General features: G+C 37.7%; 1 protein-coding gene across 4 annotated transcripts in view; it reads right to left on the bottom strand.

Moving 5' to 3' along the window:
* Nucleotides 1–19,901, bottom strand: part of LOC106868717 (plexin-A4) — a 129,129-nt gene that overhangs the window by 77,840 nt on the left and 31,388 nt on the right. For 2 of the 4 annotated variants that reach the window (XM_014914106.3, XM_089352757.1), the window contains exon 1: nt 7,236–7,321. The exons of the other annotated variants lie outside the window; for them this stretch is intronic. The gene's annotated coding sequence lies outside the window, so the exon portion shown is untranslated. Of the gene's footprint in view, nt 1–7,235; nt 7,322–19,901 lie in introns of those variants that run through there. 4 annotated transcript variants of the gene reach the window in all.

Genomic DNA, 19,901 nt, shown 5'->3' with positions numbered 1-19,901 from the left:
GGAAGGTAGGTGGGTGGGTGCTAGGTCAGGGTATTAGGATTAAACCAGAGATTTATTTGTTTCTTCTAGAATATGGAGAAGACACTGACAAATGAGATGTCAGTCATCATAACTTAATGAGGACACTCATTAAAAAATACAACAAATAAAAAAAACAACTAATTTGTTATTTAACTCAACACATTTCTTGAAGAAGTGGGGGATGATGACGAAGAGGTGATGATCCATGTGACCTTTTTTTTTAGGAAATATGATAAGCTAATGTTTGTTTCCAAGACATATAAACCTGATGTAGCAGACAAAACAGCAGCAGTAGCAAGCCAACAAAGGAACCTCTATGTGGTCAGTCAATTTTCTAGAAATAGCAACCAAATCTTCTTTATATTGTATCCTGCTTATCTTAAAAAAAAGGCACATGGGATAATATAGTTTGGGTATTCTAAATTTAGATGAGAAAGAATAAATAAATGGTTGTGGCTAAACAAACAACAGCAATAGTATCATGAACAATGATTTCTTACACTGGAATAATGGTAACACCTAACTTGGAATTTGAACTCCAGATCAGTAAGTGATGAAACTATTCTACCATCCTTCCAATCAAACTTATAAATAGCAATGATGATGATGAAGATGACAGGAGGAGGAGGAGGAGAAGACAAAGAAGAAAAAGAGGGGTGTTATAGACATTGTGTGTGTGTGTGTGCGCACACACACATATATGTATATACACACACAATGTCTAAAAGCGTGTGTACGCATCTAAATGCCGACCAGCTGACGCCACTGATGGAGCTGTTGAGCCGTTCAAGCCAGTGATATAACAAGACATCGTTAGAGGCAAAAGATGTTAATTAATTAGGAAACAAGGAATCCGCAGAATGTACAACATTTTCCTTGGAGATTTTTCTTTTCTTTTAATCATTTCTATTTTATTCTTTAATTTTTGTTTATTGTAGTGAAATGGCTGAATGATGGTGGTATTGGTGATGGTGGTAATAATGATGAAAGCTATTGTAGTATTGGTTGTTGTTGTGGTAGTTGCAGCAGAGATAATGGTGGTGTTGGTGTAGGTGTTGGTAGTGATGGAGCTAGAGGTTGCAATGTTACCAATGTTTATACTGTTAGTATATAATGAAAATGATGACGATGACGAGAATGGATGTCAATGAGGATGCTGACAATGAAATTATCTGTACCAAAAAAGTTACCCATGACACCCATTATCTTCTAATTTAGATTCTAAATGGTAAAATAAACCAAAACTATTCATGAAATTCAACGGAAAACTTGTGCAATTTAGAATTTGTCAACAAGACACAGGCATGGCTGTGTGGTTAGAAGTTTGCTTCTCAGCCATATGGTTTTGGGTTCAGTCCCGTTGCATGACACCTTGGGCAAGTGTCTTCTACTAATAGCCTCAGGCTAACCAAAGCCTTGTGAGTGGATTTGGTAGGCGGAAACTGAACTGTGTCTCTGTGAGTGTTCATCCCCTGCCACCGTTTGAAAACCAGTGTTGGTGTGTTTACATCCGGGTAACTTAGTAGTTTGGCAAAAGAGGCTGATAGAATAAGTACCAAGCTTTAAAAAAAAAAAGGAAGTACTGAGGTCGATTCATTTGACTGAAATTAGTTCAAGTTATTGCTCCAGCATAGCCGCAAGTCTAATGACTGAAACAAGTAAAAGATAACTGAAAACTAAAAGATAACAATGAAAAAATTTCCCTGTTTAGTGTAATTTGAGGTTACCAACCTCAAATCCTACCGGGTGACTACCCACCAATAAAGCAGAAGAAAGCTTACTGAAACAAGGTGTACACTGGCACAATTCAGCTCTGGATTTTGGACCATATCATATGAGTATAGCAAATGAATAGATTCAGATGCCATCAACATGCGTCTAGGTTTCAGTGGCACTACACATGATGTCCTATATCTCTTCCAGTGTAGTTAATTAATCCTGCTAGTCTAAATATACTGGACCAATAGAACAACCCCAGGAAAGCATCAGAATAACATCAACTTGAATTGCAGCAATGTACAGGACTTCTAATGAAGCAATCATCACAACAACCTGGAATTTGTCTGAGGAAGGAGAAAGGAACAAACTGTACTGGTTAGTGATACGTGATGCTGCAAAAGACTTGTACACCCACTACAGCATGTACTCTGAATCAAGGGCAGTGTTCAGAGGCTGCAATAATTGTACCCTGCTAAACTTACATTTGCTATCTGCACCCCCTTACATCCTTGACTCCCTCTCTCAACTACCTATCTACCTACACACACACACACAAACAAAGTTTCTTTCTCAAAAATTCACTCATAATGTTATGGTTGGCCTGAGGGTATAATAAAGGATGCTTGTCCAAGGTGTCACACAATGGAACTGAACTGGACACCACATGATTGTAAAATGAAATTGTTAACTATATGGCCACACACACACACACACACACACATTGTATATGAGCCAATGATGGATGCACTATACAACCACTCAGAAAGAGCAGCCAAACAACCCTCAAATTGCATTCTTCCATCTGAAAGAAAAGGTAGAAAACAGGGCTTGGAGTTACTGATGCAATAAAGAGGAGGGTAATAAATTGCATCACCAAAGCACCAGAGAGGGCTTTGGTTGAAGGGGACAGACCAGAGGTTTGTTGCTACTTTGATACAAGCTAAGACTTGATTAACTCCTGTTGAGTCAACTGGATGAGGAAGTCCGATGTTGAAAGACCCAAAACCCCTTGAAACCCAACAAACATCACTGATGATGCATCTCAGTGCTTCCATGAGATGTATCTTGGAACTAGATAACAATATCTGCATAGAAAAAAAAAACACCCTAATGCCATGAAACTAATTTTAAAACTTTTAATGCAAGCATAGCAAACAAATTTTTAAAAAATAGACAGTATGAGAAATGCTACATCCATTGATCTTGTTTGGTATGTTGGTATTTAAACAAAAATTAATTCTATGTATATTTTGATCTATTAGAATTGTTTGACTTTGAAAGGCTACTTCTAATTACTATATATATGTATATATGAAACAATAATTTATTTTTTTGAACTCCAAATGTCAACAGCTTTTATTTCTCCTGCCAAGTACTGATGCTTTAAAGAGCAAGCAGTCCCAATGTGTGTTTTCCTTTGCCATTTGTATGGAATTAACAAACTATTTCTAATGATTGACTAAAAAAAAAAAAATGTCTGAAAAGTAAGTGATTGTCAATATGTACTTCTTTCCTGCTATATAACATCTATGGCTTCTATTGATCAGTCAGGGCTGACCATGCATCTGCCCCTAAATTGTTCCTCCTCAGGGAATAGGTTTGAGCAAAAGGTTTTGTGGAAGAGCAGTAGATACCCAAAGCCATGCATAAGGTTGCCCAAAGGAAAAAGGAAAGGGTTGATACAACATGGCACCAGTGTCATCACAGGTGAACTTGGAATGCAAAGAGATAGAACAAATAAATATACTGCAAGACATTTTGTACTACACATTAACAATTCAACCAATCCACTTTTCTGGAGTCCACCACAAGCTTCAGGCTTAAAAAAAAAGAAGTACTGAGGTTGATTCATTTGACTAAAATTACTTCAACAATGCTGAGGGCTATGCCTAAAATATACACACTAGGGTGTGAAAACTGTTTTGTTTTGCAAAATTTTCCTGAGGAACTTCTTTTATCAATTCCACAAAAAATATATTCTTGTCAAAGCTAAGTAATTTTTATGCAAGGATTAGTTGCTAAAACTTTCACTGTAAAGTGGTATTGTACATTACAAGGAGTTTGAGATGTAGGGCTGTTGCGCTACTTCAAATTGGTACTGATAATGTTAAATGGATATTTGTGTTCTTTTAAAGAAACGTAATTTGGATTGCTTTTGGACTGTCAAAATAAAACAACAGTATTAATGTATTTTAAAAGTCTCATTTTCTTTCTTTGTTATTTACAGAAAAATATTGCTTGATTCACTAACAATGTTTGGATTTAGAAAGGGAATTTCTCAAGACTAAATCAAACAAAGAATTCATATACCTTATAAACTGAACACCCACAACCCAACAAGTAAATACGTATATCATCATTTGAGTTGCTAGAAATAACAGCTAAATCTTCCTTAAACCACACATACCATTGTCTTTAAGGAAAAAAGGATTAAGACATATTAAATACTGTGGTCTGAAATACTGTTAAACAGTATTATAAAATCTCAACTGGAATATCTTTGACAATACACCTGCAAGATCAGGGCTGACTTGGGGCTAAGCACCAAGAATGATAAGAACCAGAACGTCAAGATCCATTTTCCCTCTGTCAGATATTGTTGTTTGCATTTTCTCATATTTTCTTTTCTTTTGTTTTCAAAAATAATTCCTATGTGTATATTGATTCTCTGACTCAGTTTGAATTTGGAAGAGCCAATTCTAAAGACTATCCCATTCTGGTAATGAATCCAAAATGGCACTGTATATTGTTTGTTTCTCTTTGGCAATAACATCATGCCTCAAAGGAAGCTAACACCATTCTGACATTTTGGGACAGCTGTTATATGTGTTTTCTATGTCTCAGTCTTAACACAAATTTGGCACATTTGACATTTCCCATTATAGATACAAACACAGATAGTTAGATAACAGAGCTGGGTGGGGGGGAGAAAGCGGTAAACAGACTGATAGATAGCTAGTCATATAGATATACAGATAGATAGACATACAGACAAACAGACAGTTAGATACATAGCTAGCTAGCTAGATAGATAGATAGACAGAGAGAAAGACAGACAGATAGATATAAAGATAGCTACAAACACAAATAATTAGTTACACACATCCATCACTCACATGTATAAACATAAGAAAATAGTCATGTATATATGTGTGTGTATGTACATACATATATGTGTTATTATCGTTGAAGAGTTCAGTTTAACGATCGAAAGCACTAATAAAGAATTAACCAAAATTCTGACTGCCTCCTTCTTCTTTATATATATATATATATATATATATATATATTTATTCTTTTACTTGTTTCAGTCATTTGATTGTGGCCATGCTGGAGAACTGCCTTGAAGGGTTTTTTTAGTCAAACAAATCAACCCCAGAACTTATTTTTGTATGCCTAGTACTTATTCTATTGGTCTCTTTTGCTGAACCACTAGATTACAAGGATGTAAGCACACCAACACTGATTGTCAAACAGTGGTGGTAGTAATGGTGGGGGTGGGGGACAAACACAGACACAAAGACACTCACATATATACGATGGGCTTCTTTCAGTTTCTGTCTACCAAATCCACTCACAAAGCTTTGGTCAGCCTGAGGCTATAGTAGAAGACACCTGCCCAAGGTGCCACGCAGTGGGACTGAACCCAGAACTATGAGGTTGGGAAGCAAACTTTTCACAACATAGCCATGCCTGCACCCATATATACATACATACATATATATATATATATATATATATATATATATATATATATATATGTGTGTGTATATATAATTTACCTTTTACTTATTCCAGTCATCAGATTGCAGCCATACCAGGGCACCACCTTGAAGAAATTTTCTGTTGAATGTATCGACCCCAGTACTTATTTTTTTAAAGTCTCATACTTAATCTATTGGTCTCTTTTGCCAAATCACCAGAAGCTTTGTGCCTGTATTTGTCCCTCCACCTCACCCCTTGACAACTGGTGCTGGTATACATACATATATATATACACACATTTATGTGTGTCACACACACATACATATACATACATACACATTGACTGTGTATGTCTGTAGGTATGCATGTATGAAGTCCAAATGAACAAAAAAACGACAAATAAAATTTACTCTACAAACAATATAGAATCCCACCATCAGTGGATGTTTTGTTGTTTTCTAGAAATTGATTCACAACACCAAATACACTGTGTTTACAGCTCAAACAATCATTAGTACAAATAATTCCACCATCGGTACTGTGTTGTGTTCAACCGTACTTAAGACACTTAACTACTGCTGGCTCAACTTTATTAGTTGTAAAAAGGCACAACAAACTTCTATAAGAAATGAAATTACCAAATAATATTTGAATACTTATTGACCTGTAATAGTGAGGACTGTCGGAGGCGCAATGGCCCAGTGGTTAGGGCAGCGGACTCACGGTCATAGGATCGCGGTTTCGATTCCCAGACCAGGCGTTGTGAGTGTTTATTGAGCGAAAACACCTAAAGCTCCATGAGGCTCCGGCAGGGGATGGTGGCGAACCCTGCTGTACTCATTCACCACAACTTTCTCTCACTCTTACTTCCCGTTTCTGTTGTGCCTGTAATTCAAAGGGTCAGCCTTGTCCCACTGTGTCACGCTGAATGTCCTCGAGAACTACGTTAAGGGTACACGTGTCTGTGGAGTGCTCTGCCACTTGCACGTTAATTTCACGAGCAGGCTGTTCTGTTGATCGGATCAACTGGAACCCTCGACGTCGTAAGCGACGGAGTGCCAACAACAACAACAGTGAGGACTGTCAAAATGTTTGAGATGGTGTGCCGCTGCAAGACATACAAAGACACATAGTGGGTGTAAGTTACATAAGAGTACTGTCCATTTTTTAAAATGCTACTGTTCCTACACACACACATTCTACAAACTCATTCTGTTGCCAATACTAACTCCAGGTAAATCTTGGGATGCCATAATTGATGATGTACAGGCATATACTGAAGCTACAACATTTGCAGAGATTTATCATCATCGTCATCATCATCATCATTTCACGTCTGCTTTCCATGCTGACAAGGGTTGGACAGTTTGACAGGAGCTGGCTAGGCGGAAGGCTGCACCATGCCTTGCTGTCTTGGTATGGTTTTTACGGCTGGATGCCTTTCCTAACACCAACCACTCTACAGAGTGGACTGAGTGCTTTTTACGTGATACCAGATGATAATAACGAGCAGGTCTTTCCATAGTTGATCTCTGTGACTGAGCCACAATTCTTGGTCAAATACAGATTGGTAGGTTGGCATCTGGAATATTGCAAGAGGCTCACTGCTCTCTACAGCTAAACAATGAAGTTACAGCAATGTCAACTGTTGCATTCTATAGTGGATTAATGAAGACAATGAGTGACAATGGCCAGGGAATAATTCTAGGTACTGATAGGGACAGTCTATGAATTTGCTTCTGGAGTATGTTCAGGTTTTGGATTATGACCAATTTTCAAAAATTCTTTACCTTATGCTACAACACTGGGATATTACTTGCATGGAGCATTACTCTGCAGACATGACCATAATGAAACCACCAGCAACCAAACCTCTCTGAAATGTTTGAAAAATGACCTTATATTAGTTCGGTGTCTGTGCATTACTGATTTATGGGGTCATGTTGAACAGCTGTTATTATAAGTAGGGGGACAGACCTGACCTATCTTTCTATCAGCTGAGTCTATAATGAAGATCTGAAGACTGACCCATACCCTTCATTTGGTGAGGAAGAGAGGGTAAGTCTTATGTCTGGTGGTTATGTTTATGACAATGATGGTGATGATGACAATGATGATGGTGGCTGTCATAGTATTCATGGTGATAATGGTGATACTAATAATAATGATAGTAGTTATGATGTTTTTGGTAGTGGTGGCAGCGGCAATGATGACTAGCAGGAACAATGACATTGATGATTATAATGATGATGATAACAATGATAATGATGATGATGATGATGATGATGATGATGATGATGATGACAACGACGGGTGTAATAAAGAATAAAAAAAGACAGCTGGCTTTTGTTTCCTATCTGTTACACAACAGTCTATTTTAAATTATATATATGTATATTTATTTTCATGATTCATGAAAGGGCAAGGGAGCAGAGGAGAGAGGGGATTTCCCTTGCCCCCTCCCACCGCACACTCCTCACCTTCACACCCTTCTACACCCTCCACACACTTCCTCACTGCCAACATCACAACCACTTCTTCCTTCTTCTACCTCACCCCTGTCCGTGCATGTGCTTCTGCTTACCATATGCAATCCCACCACCACCACCACCTCATTAGTTTTCACACTGGTGCTACACAAACACAACATCTAACACAATGACTACCACCACCACCACCACTTACACTAACATTAGTCTAATCATCAATACTGAACTTCCTCTCCATGCGCCCAAGATTAAACATCACACCACCAACGCTGTCTCAACCACATCACTATAAAAACACCATCACCACCACTCCTACCAATACTGCTATCGAGATGCCACCATCATCGCTATCAGAGTTTCTATACGATTACTCGATCAGCAAGAGATAGCACCTAAATGTTATCCTACTGCTTCAGAAAAAGAGCATGTTGGATAATGTAGTTTTGAGTTCATTGCACATAGCAACAAAAATGGGATGGCCATGGATGGAATGTCTTTCGGGCATGGTTGTGTGGTAAGAAGCTTGCTTTGCAACCATGTGGTTTCAGGTTCAGTCCCACTGCACAACACTTTGGGCAAGTGTCTTCTATCATAGTCCCAAGCCAACAAATGCCTTGTGAGTGAATTTGGTTGACAGAAATAGTGTGAAAACCCAATGCCAGCCAGGCAGCCAGCCAGGCAGCAAGCTGGCAGAAACGTTAGCACGCTGGGTGATATGCTTAGTGGTATTTCGTCTGCCACTACGTTCTGAGTTCAAATTCCGCTGATGTCGACTTTGCCTTTTATCCTTTCGGGGTCAATTAAATAAGTACCAGTTACGCACTGGGGTCGATATAATCGACTTAATCCGTTTGTCTGTCCTTGTTTGTCCCCTCTGTGTGTAGCCCCTTGTGGGCAGTAAAGAAATAAGAAACTGTGTGAAAACCCATTATATGTGTATGTGTGTGTGTGTGTGTGTGTGTGTGTGTATATATATATATATATCAAATTATATACTAATTATAAAAAAACGATCTTCTATAATGATATACGAATATTCTTCTCTACTCTAGGCACAAGGCCTGAAAATTTTGGGAGAGGGGCCAGTCGATTAGATCGACCCCAATACTGGTACTTAATTTATCAACTCCGAAAGGATGAAAAGCAAAGTTGACCTCAGTGGAATTTGAACTCAGAATGTAAAGACAGATGAAATACTGCTAAGCATTTTGCCTGGCACGCTAATGTCTCTGCCAACTTGCCACTTTTAGGTATATAAATACTAATTCAGCTACTTAATACTGTGCAGAAACAAATGTTGTGATCTATTATTAAAGCCTGATAGCCTTCATCCTAGGATTTTATACACACACACACACAAGTACACATACGTGTGTGTGTGTGTGTGTGCGTGTGCGTGTAGTTGTTGTGCTGCTTGACATCCAATAGTATCAACCTAACTTCATGGTTTAGAAAAAGGCTGATAGAATAAGTACCAGACCAGACCAGACCAGACAAAAAAAAAGTAAAAAAACAGGATTTGTTTGACTAAACCCTTTAAGGTGGTACCTCAGCATGGTCGCAGTCCAATAACTGAAACAAGTAGAAAATAAGAGACAGACTTGCCTAAGATTAAATGCTGTCACTGTCGCCAGCACCAGCACTGGCACCAGCAGCACCACCAATAACAACAGAACATAATACTGGTTTCAAATTTTGGCACAAGGCCAGTAATTTGGGGGGATGGGTAAGTCGATTACATTGACCCCCAGTGGTCAACTGGTACTTATTTTATCGAACACACAACCACCTCTAATAAATCACCACCATTACTACAAATACTGAAATAAAAAAAAAAAACAGCATCAGCACTATAAAAAAGATTGTCTTCTCCACCTCATAGACAGCACAAAGAGAACCCACCACCACCACCACCATCTACATCTTATAGACATCCTCCCATCACCACTGCTACCACAAAACCACCACCACCACTACCACTACTACTACTATGACAATGGCGATGACGATGACGACCCATCACCATCATCACCAAATCCATTGCTACCACCCTCTCCACAACCATCTCCACCACTGGATTCACCAACGCTACCCCCCCCCCCCCCACCACCACTACCAGCAAACAATATCATCGGTCGCCTGCATGTCTGAAGTTACATAATGCAATATCAAAAGAAAGCAATCAGGTAATACTTGTTGGGGGGGGTCATGGTGGTGGTGATGGCGGCGGAATCAAGGAAGTGGTGTTAGGTAGCATGATGGAGATTATAGTGGTGTTATATTTATTTTCTTTTTTTAGTGGTAGCAGCAGCAGTGGTGTTGGTGGTTGTGAAACTCAATGGAGGATATAATACAAATGATACAACATCAGCAGTGACGCCACGACCATGTTTTCACAGTCCTTACATGTGTGTGTGTGTATATATATATGTATGTATGTACGTATATATATATGTAAATATATAAACATATATATATGTATATACATACATGTATATGTATATATATATATATATATATATATACATACAAACACACACATACATACCTGTATATATATCACCATTTAATGATGATATACATGTATGTACATATGCTCACACACACACACATATATGTGAGTATGAATGCAAACTTGCTTAATTCAAGTAAATAACTAAAATTTTAAAAATATAATAAAAAATAAGAACAGAAAAGACAGACAATCAAAAACCCCTGAAAACATCATAATTACATCAGAAAATCTCAAATACAGTTTAGGGGATGCCAAAGTTGTAAGGATGGTTCCTTGCTACATTTGAAACCAATCTGATTCGATGTAACAGAAGAATGAAGGAAAGGAGGAAAGAAGTAAAAGAAAACATTTGCCGAGAAAGCTATCTTGTAAATATAGTTATTGTGAAAGTTTCCTGGTATCATTATTATAGATTCTAAGAGCGAGATCTAATCAAAAGCCTTGTTGGTCGGTGCTATTGAGAAGGGAGGGGGGACACATGTGGTGGAAACATTATAAGAACCACCCATTCATCTGTAGCAGCACCTTTCACAATCTCAGTTAATTTCTTCTTTAAAAGGCGGGAAAATCAGTTAAAAAAAAAACAACAAAAAAGTAGCTGTTTGGTAAGAAGCTTGCTTTCCAATCACATGGTTCCAGGTTCAGTTCCACTGTGTGGCACCTTGGGCAAGTGTCTTCTACTATAGCCATGGGCTAACCAAAGCCTTGTGAGTTGATCTGGTAGATGAAAACTGAAAGAAGCCCATTGTATAGATATGTATATACATATACGTGTGTGTGTCTTTGTGTCTGTGTTTGTTCCCCCATCATCATTTGACAACTGGTGTTGGTGTGTTTACATCCCCATAGCTTAGTGGTTTGGTAAAAGGGTCCGATGGAATAAGTACCAAGCTTAAAAAATAAGTACTGGGGTCATCGATTTATTTGACTAAAATTTCAGGGTGGTGACCCAGCATGACTGCATTCTAATGACTGAAATAAGTAAAAGATAAAAAAAAAACAGAGCTGTGGTGGACAAAATGCTTTTGCAGTATTTACTCTTTTACTTGTTTCTGTCATTTGACTGTGGCCATACTGGAGCACCGCCTTTAGTCGAGCAAATCGACCCCAGGACTTATTCTTTGGAAGCCTAGTACTTATTCTACCGGTCTCTTTTGCCGAACCGCTAAGTTACGGGGACGTAAACACACCAGCATTGGTTGTCAAGCGATGGGGGGGGGGGGGGACAAACACAGACACAGAAACATATATATATACATATATACGACGGGCTTCTTTCAGTTTCCTTCTACCAAATCCACTCACAAGGCTTTGGTCGGCCTGAGGCTATAGTAGAAGACACTTGCCCAAGGTGCCACGCAGTGGGACTGAACCCAGAACCATGTGGTTGGTAGGCAAGCTACTTACCACACAGCCACTCCCGCGCTTATTTAGTTACATTTTTATACTGATTTGTTTTCAAATCTCACCGTGGTGTTAGCTTTACTTCCAACATAATTCCACCTCCAGAATTGATGATATGGACTAGCTAGGAAACTTCTACGGTGGTGATTCTCAACCAGGGGCAAATTTACTTCTTTGTGGGGAGTGGGAGAGGGGGGTAAATTTACATGTTAGGGAACTTAGATACATCATACCTGAAAATTAATCAAGCCCTTTTTGCTACAAACCTATCTAAGACTGTCCTTGGTCCTACGATACATCCGATGATACAAAATTCCCGGTTTAAAGTGATCATCATCATCCTCATCATCAACAACATTTACTGTCCATTTCTCATGCTGGCATGGGTTGGCTGGCTAGACAGGAATCGGCAAGGCCAGAGGCTGCACCAGGTTCCATAGTCTGTCTTGTACTAGTTTCTATGGCTGGATGCCTTTCCAAATGCCAGCCACTTTACTGAGTGTTCTGGGTGCTTTCTGCATGACACCATCACCAGTGTTTTCTTTTTATGTGGCACCAACACGATGATCTACATTAAAAACCTTTCCTCAGTAATTAATCTTAAATTCTGTTTCAAATACCAACTTAATGTGATATTTATTTTACTAAACTTGTTATTACTTTCTAAATTAATTATAAAAAAAGTGTGTTTGAGCAGAAAAGGGTTAATTCTGTTCCATTTTGTTTGTATGTGTGTGTGTATCTATGTTGATAATGCATTATTCTGTATAAGAAAGGATTAAGAGGAATGTGTTAATGGTGGAATATATCAAGCTTTGGGGTTAAATGACAGTGGAAAGGGGTTGAGAATCCTTGTTCAACAAGGTTACTTGACCTACTAAGCATTTTTGTCATAGCTGGAATGATCATACATTTGAAGGAACAGATCTGACTTATAACTAGAGAACATTTTAAATAATGTAGTCCTAGATACACTATATCTGGAGAATGGTCAAGGAGTGGAACATCTTTGATTGTAAGTTTGCTAGTTTCCTCAGATTCCAGATTTTACCTTTACTCAATCTGGGACTAAACAACAGCAGAAACTACCTATCTAGAGAGCCTTCCAACCTGCTTGAAAAACAACCAATTCTCCCTTATATTGCACCCAACTGTAGTTAGAAACTAGATGATATAATTCTCTATAAATAACATTTGGAAAAAAGTCTGGATGGTCAGAATTGGAATAATATTGATCATAGACTTACTTGATCAGATCTAGCCTAGAGCTAAAAACAACAATACACATGCTTATCCAAGTCTATAACTGCTTCGCAGTCAGTCTACTTGCTAAAATAGCAGTCAAATCTACTGCAAGTCATACCCTTCATGTCTTAGAAGAGGAAGGACACACTGAATATGGTAGTTCTAGATTTATTGTCCTGATTGATTCAGGGTTGAGCTTTTATTTTTAGCATTTGTTTAATATGAAGGAAAGAGCTGAACCTGTGGCCTTTAAAGACATTCTCCTGAGACGCATAAGATCAATGTATTAATGGTCCTTTTGAACAGCTGCAAGTCAACAACAACAAATAAAACATAACTGGGGACTAAACAACAACAAGGTACTAATGAAGAACTAGGGTCAATCCATCCATCTATTCATCATAAAAATTTATATCTTTATGCCAAATTTAGTAAATACTATAATTTGTGGTTAAGACAAGATCAAATCAAAAGTGTGGTAGCATTAAACCAAATATCTTCTACACTAGCCATGAGTTAAGTCTTCCAAGTAAAATTTGGCAGGCAGAAACTGAGTGGAAGCATGGTGGAGGAACTGTTCCTCTTCTTGGGTGATATATTTTAATTTGATGTTGGGGAGTGAGGAAGCATTTACAATTTCTTTTTATGGAACTTCTACCTGAACTGATTTCGATGCACTTTCTTTCTCGATAACTCCTCAAATTCCAACCCCCTGTATTAAATATTTTCTCCAACCTTTCTCCTGAAATTACATCGTCAGTTATATGCCTCTAAATTCCATTCCTGCCCATGACTCTTTCCAGCTACTGAACATCTGTCATATTAATACCTCACCTCTAATCCACGTGGGAGCCTGAAAGGGTCTTATGGGCAATGCTATCTCTCTTCTTATTCAGGAAAATACATTTTGAGGCAGTATGATAAAGTAGAAATACAATACAGGAATTTTATAACATTAGACTGAAATAACACATTGCCATAGAAACAGTTTGCTACAACAGTACTAGTTGGCTACATTAGCTTTAGTTTCAGTTTGTAACAAAGGGAGCTTCATTTTATTATTTGTATTTTAGTTCACTATACTAGTTACAACTGAAGTTTGTTACAATGATTTTAATTTCAGTCTGCAACAATAGTTTGGTTTTAGTTTGCAACAGTTTTAGCATTAGTTTGCAACAATAGTTTTTGTTTCAGTTTGCTACAATAGTTTTAAATTTAGTTTGCTTTTATATCAAATTACAAGAAATTCCAGTTTGCTACAACAATTTCAATTTGTTTGCTATAAAGTTTCAGTTTCTCTGGACAATTTTACCTCACCATCAATACTTACATTTTCAATACGACATTTTAGATTGAAAAATCATTAGATCATCTTGAGATGTTATGTTTCTATATTTGCATATAAATGTACTTTGTTTGACATGGTCTGAACACAAAATTATAGCATGATTGCCTATTGTGTGTACATGTGTGTGTGTGTGCTTGTGTATATGTGTGTGTGTGTGCTTGTGTATATTTGTGTGTGTGTGTCTCTTTGTTTTAATGTAATGTGATTATTGTAGCTAAGTCTGTGGAATAAAAACCTACGATCTTCATCATACATAATGTTATTAATCAACTTTGCTTTTATGCAGGTATCATGTAGGTTAGAAATTGAGGATAACAGGTGCAGGTGTGGCACCTTCTACTATAGCCCCAGGCCAACCAAAGCCTTGTGAGTAGATTTAGTTGACAGAAACTGAAAGAAGTACACCATGTGTGTGTGTGTTGTCATCACATCATAATTGTAAAATGATTATCACTATCATACAAATAGTGCCATTCATTTCCCATATTCTGCAAGAACATGTCTGGCCTGTAGAGAAATATTATCTTACTTAGGTGAGGGTTGGTAACAGGAAAGGCATCTGGTTGTGGAAAATCTGCCTCAAATAAACTCTATCTGACCCATGCAATCGTGGAAAAGTGGAAGTTAAAATGATGCTGAGATGATGATGATGATGAGATGATGATGAGGATGATGATGATGATGATGATGATGATGATCATGAAGATGATGATCATGAAGATGATTATGATGATGATGATTTTATCTATAATACTGGGTTCAAATTTTAACACAAGGCCAGCAATTTTGAGAAAGGGGTAAGTTTATTACATTAACCCAGTGTTCAATTGGTATTTATTTTATTGATCCTAAAAGGATGAAAGGCAAAGCTGACCCCGGTGACATTTGAATTCAGAACATAAAGATGAATGAAATGCCGTTAAGCATTTAACTGGACAGGCTAACATTTCTGCCAGTTTGCCACCTTACATGTTAATATTACCAATGTTACAGTACAACTATATTGGTAACACTTTTAAAATACCTTAATATACTGTACTACCTCCTTATTTCTATAGCAAAAGTACAAGCGGTTGTATTTAAACCTACAAACCTAATGGACAATGAAAAATGCCCTACTGAGTTGTTGATTCTAAGAAAAAATATATCAGTAATATATATATTTCACACTTAATTTAAAGCATTTACTTATGCATCAGTTGTCTTACAAATAACATAAATAATATAAATGCTATGTTTATAACAGATTGCCTTCAATTTTGTTTGGTAGATTAGCAGTCAGTTGCCTCATGAATAATATAAATGGTGTGTTTTTTGATTCCATTCCATAATTACGATGTTTCTTTAAAGTGTTACATACATAGACAGTAACAGAATAATATAAATATTAATGTACATTTACATACATCTGTACATATACATTTGCGTTATACACCTGTACGTCTATGTCTATGCATGCATATATATTTTGTGTGTGTTTGTGTGAGCGTATATGTATACTCACACATATACACATACAAGCACATGCGGTTGTGAACATGGCTGTGTGGTGGGTGAGGTTTACTCCTCAATCAATGGTTTGGAGTTCAATCCCACTGTGTGACACTTTAACCCTGAGAAGATCAAAGCCTTGTGAATGGATGTGATAGCTTAAACTGAAAGATGCCTATTGTAGGCCTATTGTGTGTGTGTGTGTGTGTTAGTCTTAATGTAACGTGATTGTTGTAAATAAGTGTCACTGTCATACAAGCAGTATCATTCATTTCCAAATAGTCTGCAAAAATATGTCTGGCAGTGGGGAATTATTAACCTTGCTTGGAAACAGGTACGGGTTGGTGACAGGAACAGAATCCAGTCACACAAAATCTGCCTCAGTAAACTCTGTCTGACTCATGCAAGCATGGAAAAATGGACATTAAAATGATGATGATGACAATATTGATGAATGTGACTGCAATGTCTTTGACCATTGGCCTTCTTGGACAAAGTAGCCCTATTTCTTCAAGAAAAAAAAAAAAAAAGACAAGATGGTCCAGGCTGGAATGCTTTTGATTAGCAGTCTGCTCAATGACAGCAAAATCAACAATGATAATGTTTGCTACTATCACTATTACCATATTTCTGGTTAAATTACCATATTTAGGGTGTCTCTAAATGGACACTTCAACTGCTAGAAATAGCAGCCAAATCTCCCTAATATCACAGCCTGCCATCTAAAACAGAAGGACATGTTGCATAATGTAATCCTGGATATACACAACGTCTGATTAAAAGGGGGATTGCTCACATTTAGAATACCTCTGATCACAGGTCTGTTAGGTCAAGGCTGATCTTTTGGCTACACAACATTACCAGTGCCACCACTATCACAATTATCTCATTTAGCAATAAACCACTACCCTTAATGGTATCGTATTTAATGCCACTTTCATTCTTATTTCTACTGCCACCATCATGCTGCTATCTTTATCTTCTTTCTTGTTTCACTTATTGGACATTGGGCCATGCTGGTGCACCACCTTGAAGGGTTTTAGTCGAACAGATTCACCCCCTAGTACTTTTTTTAAAGTCTGGTACTTTATCAACCTTTTCTGTTGAACCACTAAGTTACAAGAACAAACACAAACACAAACACACATACATATATAAGTACACACACCACATATATGATGGGCTTCTTTCAGTTTCTGTCTACCAGATCCATTCACAAGGCTTTGATTGGTCCAGGGCTATAGCAGAAAACACTTGCCCAAGGTACTACAGAGTGGGACTGAACCAGAAACCATGTAGTTGGAAAGCAAACTTCTCAATTGCACAGCCAAGCCTATGCCTATTTCACTAATTACATTATTTTCACCATTGCATTTACTACAACAACCACCACTACCAACACTACACTACACTACAACAGACACCACTAACAACAACAACAACGCCAACACTACTACTACTACTAGTACTGTTACTACTACTACTACTACTACTACTACTACACCACTACCATCACCACAGTTATCATGTCCTACTATCTCAACACTATCACTGCACCACCACCACCACCACTACCACAACAACAACAACACTACCAACAATGCAACTATCATGTTCTACCATTCTAACACTCATTGCCACTCATTTCTACAACATACCTAATACTTTCACCACTACACTACAATGACACTACCACTGCAACTATTACCATCACCACCACCACCAACAACAACAACAAAACGACAAAACTATTTCTAACAACAACAACAACAACAACAACAACCAACAATGCCAGATTCCTTTTGAAGTCTTTGTAGTGATGATGGCTTTTGTTTGGCTTCAGATTGGGACATCTCTGTAATGAAGAGGGGTGGGTGGCATCAGCAATGCTGGAACAAGGGACAAAGAGGGAGAAAGAGAGGAAATACAGACGGGGTGGGAGTATGTGAATAGAAAAGGAGAGAGAACAGTTTCAAGGTTAGTGTGGATAGAGATAGCTTCTTGAGAGAGATTGGAAAAGGGGAGATGATAACAATAGAGAAGTGAATAAATTATTGAGAGAGAGAGAGAGAGAGAGAGAGATAGAGAGAGAGAGAGAGAGATAGAGAGAGAGAGAGAGAGAGAGAGAGAGAGAGAGAGAGAGAGCAAGAAAGAGAGAAAGAAAAGGAGAGGGAGAGAACAGTTGAAATGACTGAAGAGCAAGTGTGTATGAATGTGTATATAAAAAAAAAGGACTTTTGAGAGAGAGAGAGAGAGAGAGAGAGAGAGAGAGAGAGAGAGAGAGAGAGAGAGAGAGGGGGAGATAGAAAAACTGGAAAGGAAAATAAGCAATATAAGGTGTGTGTGTGATGTGTGAATATCTTGTTTAGGTTGTTTAGTCCCAGGTTAACCTGGGGGAGACCTATGATCGAAAGTGTTCCAACTATCCCAGTCTATATTTGATACTATGTACAGACATGAATACCTTATCTAATATGTTCTTTCCTTTTTAAGACAGTAGGACACAATCTGAGGGAAATATGACTGCTATTTCTTCTAGGTTAAACAACCACATAAAGGCTGCTCTAGTTCGCTAGATTGATTACTGGTTCTACTTGACAACAATACAATCTCAAATATAATGCAACCCTCAATTTCTTTTGCACTCAGAAATTAGTAATGTCATTTTTTTATTTTGTTTCTTACATCCCAGTGTAATATCACTCCAGTCCAATTATAGTTGCAATATAATAGTTTCAGAAGTGATTTTAAATTCTCAATCGCAGAATAATGCTAATAATATAGCCTGAACAGGATAAACTACCCCTATTTTGCAGAGAAAAGTGTAGGTGGCTAGCTGTGGACTCGAACTCACATCCCCGTGATTACATGTCATGATGCTTTGACCGATTAAGCTAAACTACCCACTACATATGAGAGCGTCTCATAAAGCGAGATTTATATATCTTAATTTGCAGAGGAATTGTAGTGGGTAGTTTAGCTTAATCGGTCAAAGCAGCGTGACATGTAATCACGGGGATGTGAGTTCGAGTCCACAGCTAGCCACCTACACTTTTCTCTACAAAATAGGGTTAGTTTATCCTGTTCAGGCTATATTATTAGCATTATTCTGTGATTGAGAATTTAAAATCACTTCTTTAACTTTCTAAAAGACATCTCAACGCTTCTAAAAGCAAACTTCGTTTGTTTATTTACGTTTGTCGTAATTTGAATTTATAATAGTTTCAATTCCAGAGTGAAGCAATTCCACTCCAGTTTGACTTAATCCGGCATTAAGTTTAACATCACCTGGCCTTGGGTGTCTTTATTTGCAAAGGTCACAATAGAGCAAGTAACTCCCTTTCTTCTGCCCATCAGTTTTAAAGGCCCATATATGTAACGAAAAATCAAAATGGAAATTAAAATGATTATCAGAATAGGACAAAGAGTAAACATGGAAAGCCTCTCATCGACCACGGAGACCAGACTCAAGTGTAATTTCAGTCCTTTAAAATTCAAAGACTTTAAATTCTACTCATATATGGTTAGGTCAGTGATATACTGAATATCGCTGAGCTGATGGACAAACAAGGACTAAAAGTGAAGAACAACAGCATACAAGTAGGACAGAAAATTATGGACAGAAGCAATTCAAATAGTAACAGAAATTATACACACATGCAAGTGTGCATATATGCTTATGCATGAGTCTGACTTAGCATGTCTATGCATTTATAGGGATTGGGCAGCAGTAATATGTTTATACCAGCACAGTGACTCCTTGTGGAAACCTATAAAAAACGGTGTGTGTGTGTGGGGGGATATTTGGTTGTATAGTACCTTTTCAATAAGACTCATCTACCCCATGCTAGCATGGAAAAATTGGATGTAAAAATGATGATGATGATGATGATGATGATGGTGATATAGATATGAGTGTATGTTTGTGCTTGCATCAAGTTGTTAGTCATTACATCAAAAAGTA

The sequence above is a fragment of the Octopus bimaculoides genome, chromosome 5 (assembly GCF_046866305.1).
Source record: "Octopus bimaculoides isolate indiv1 chromosome 5, ASM4686630v1, whole genome shotgun sequence".
Lineage (NCBI taxonomy): Eukaryota > Metazoa > Mollusca > Cephalopoda > Octopoda > Octopodidae > Octopus > Octopus bimaculoides.
This window is presented reverse-complemented; position numbering and strand designations above follow the sequence as displayed.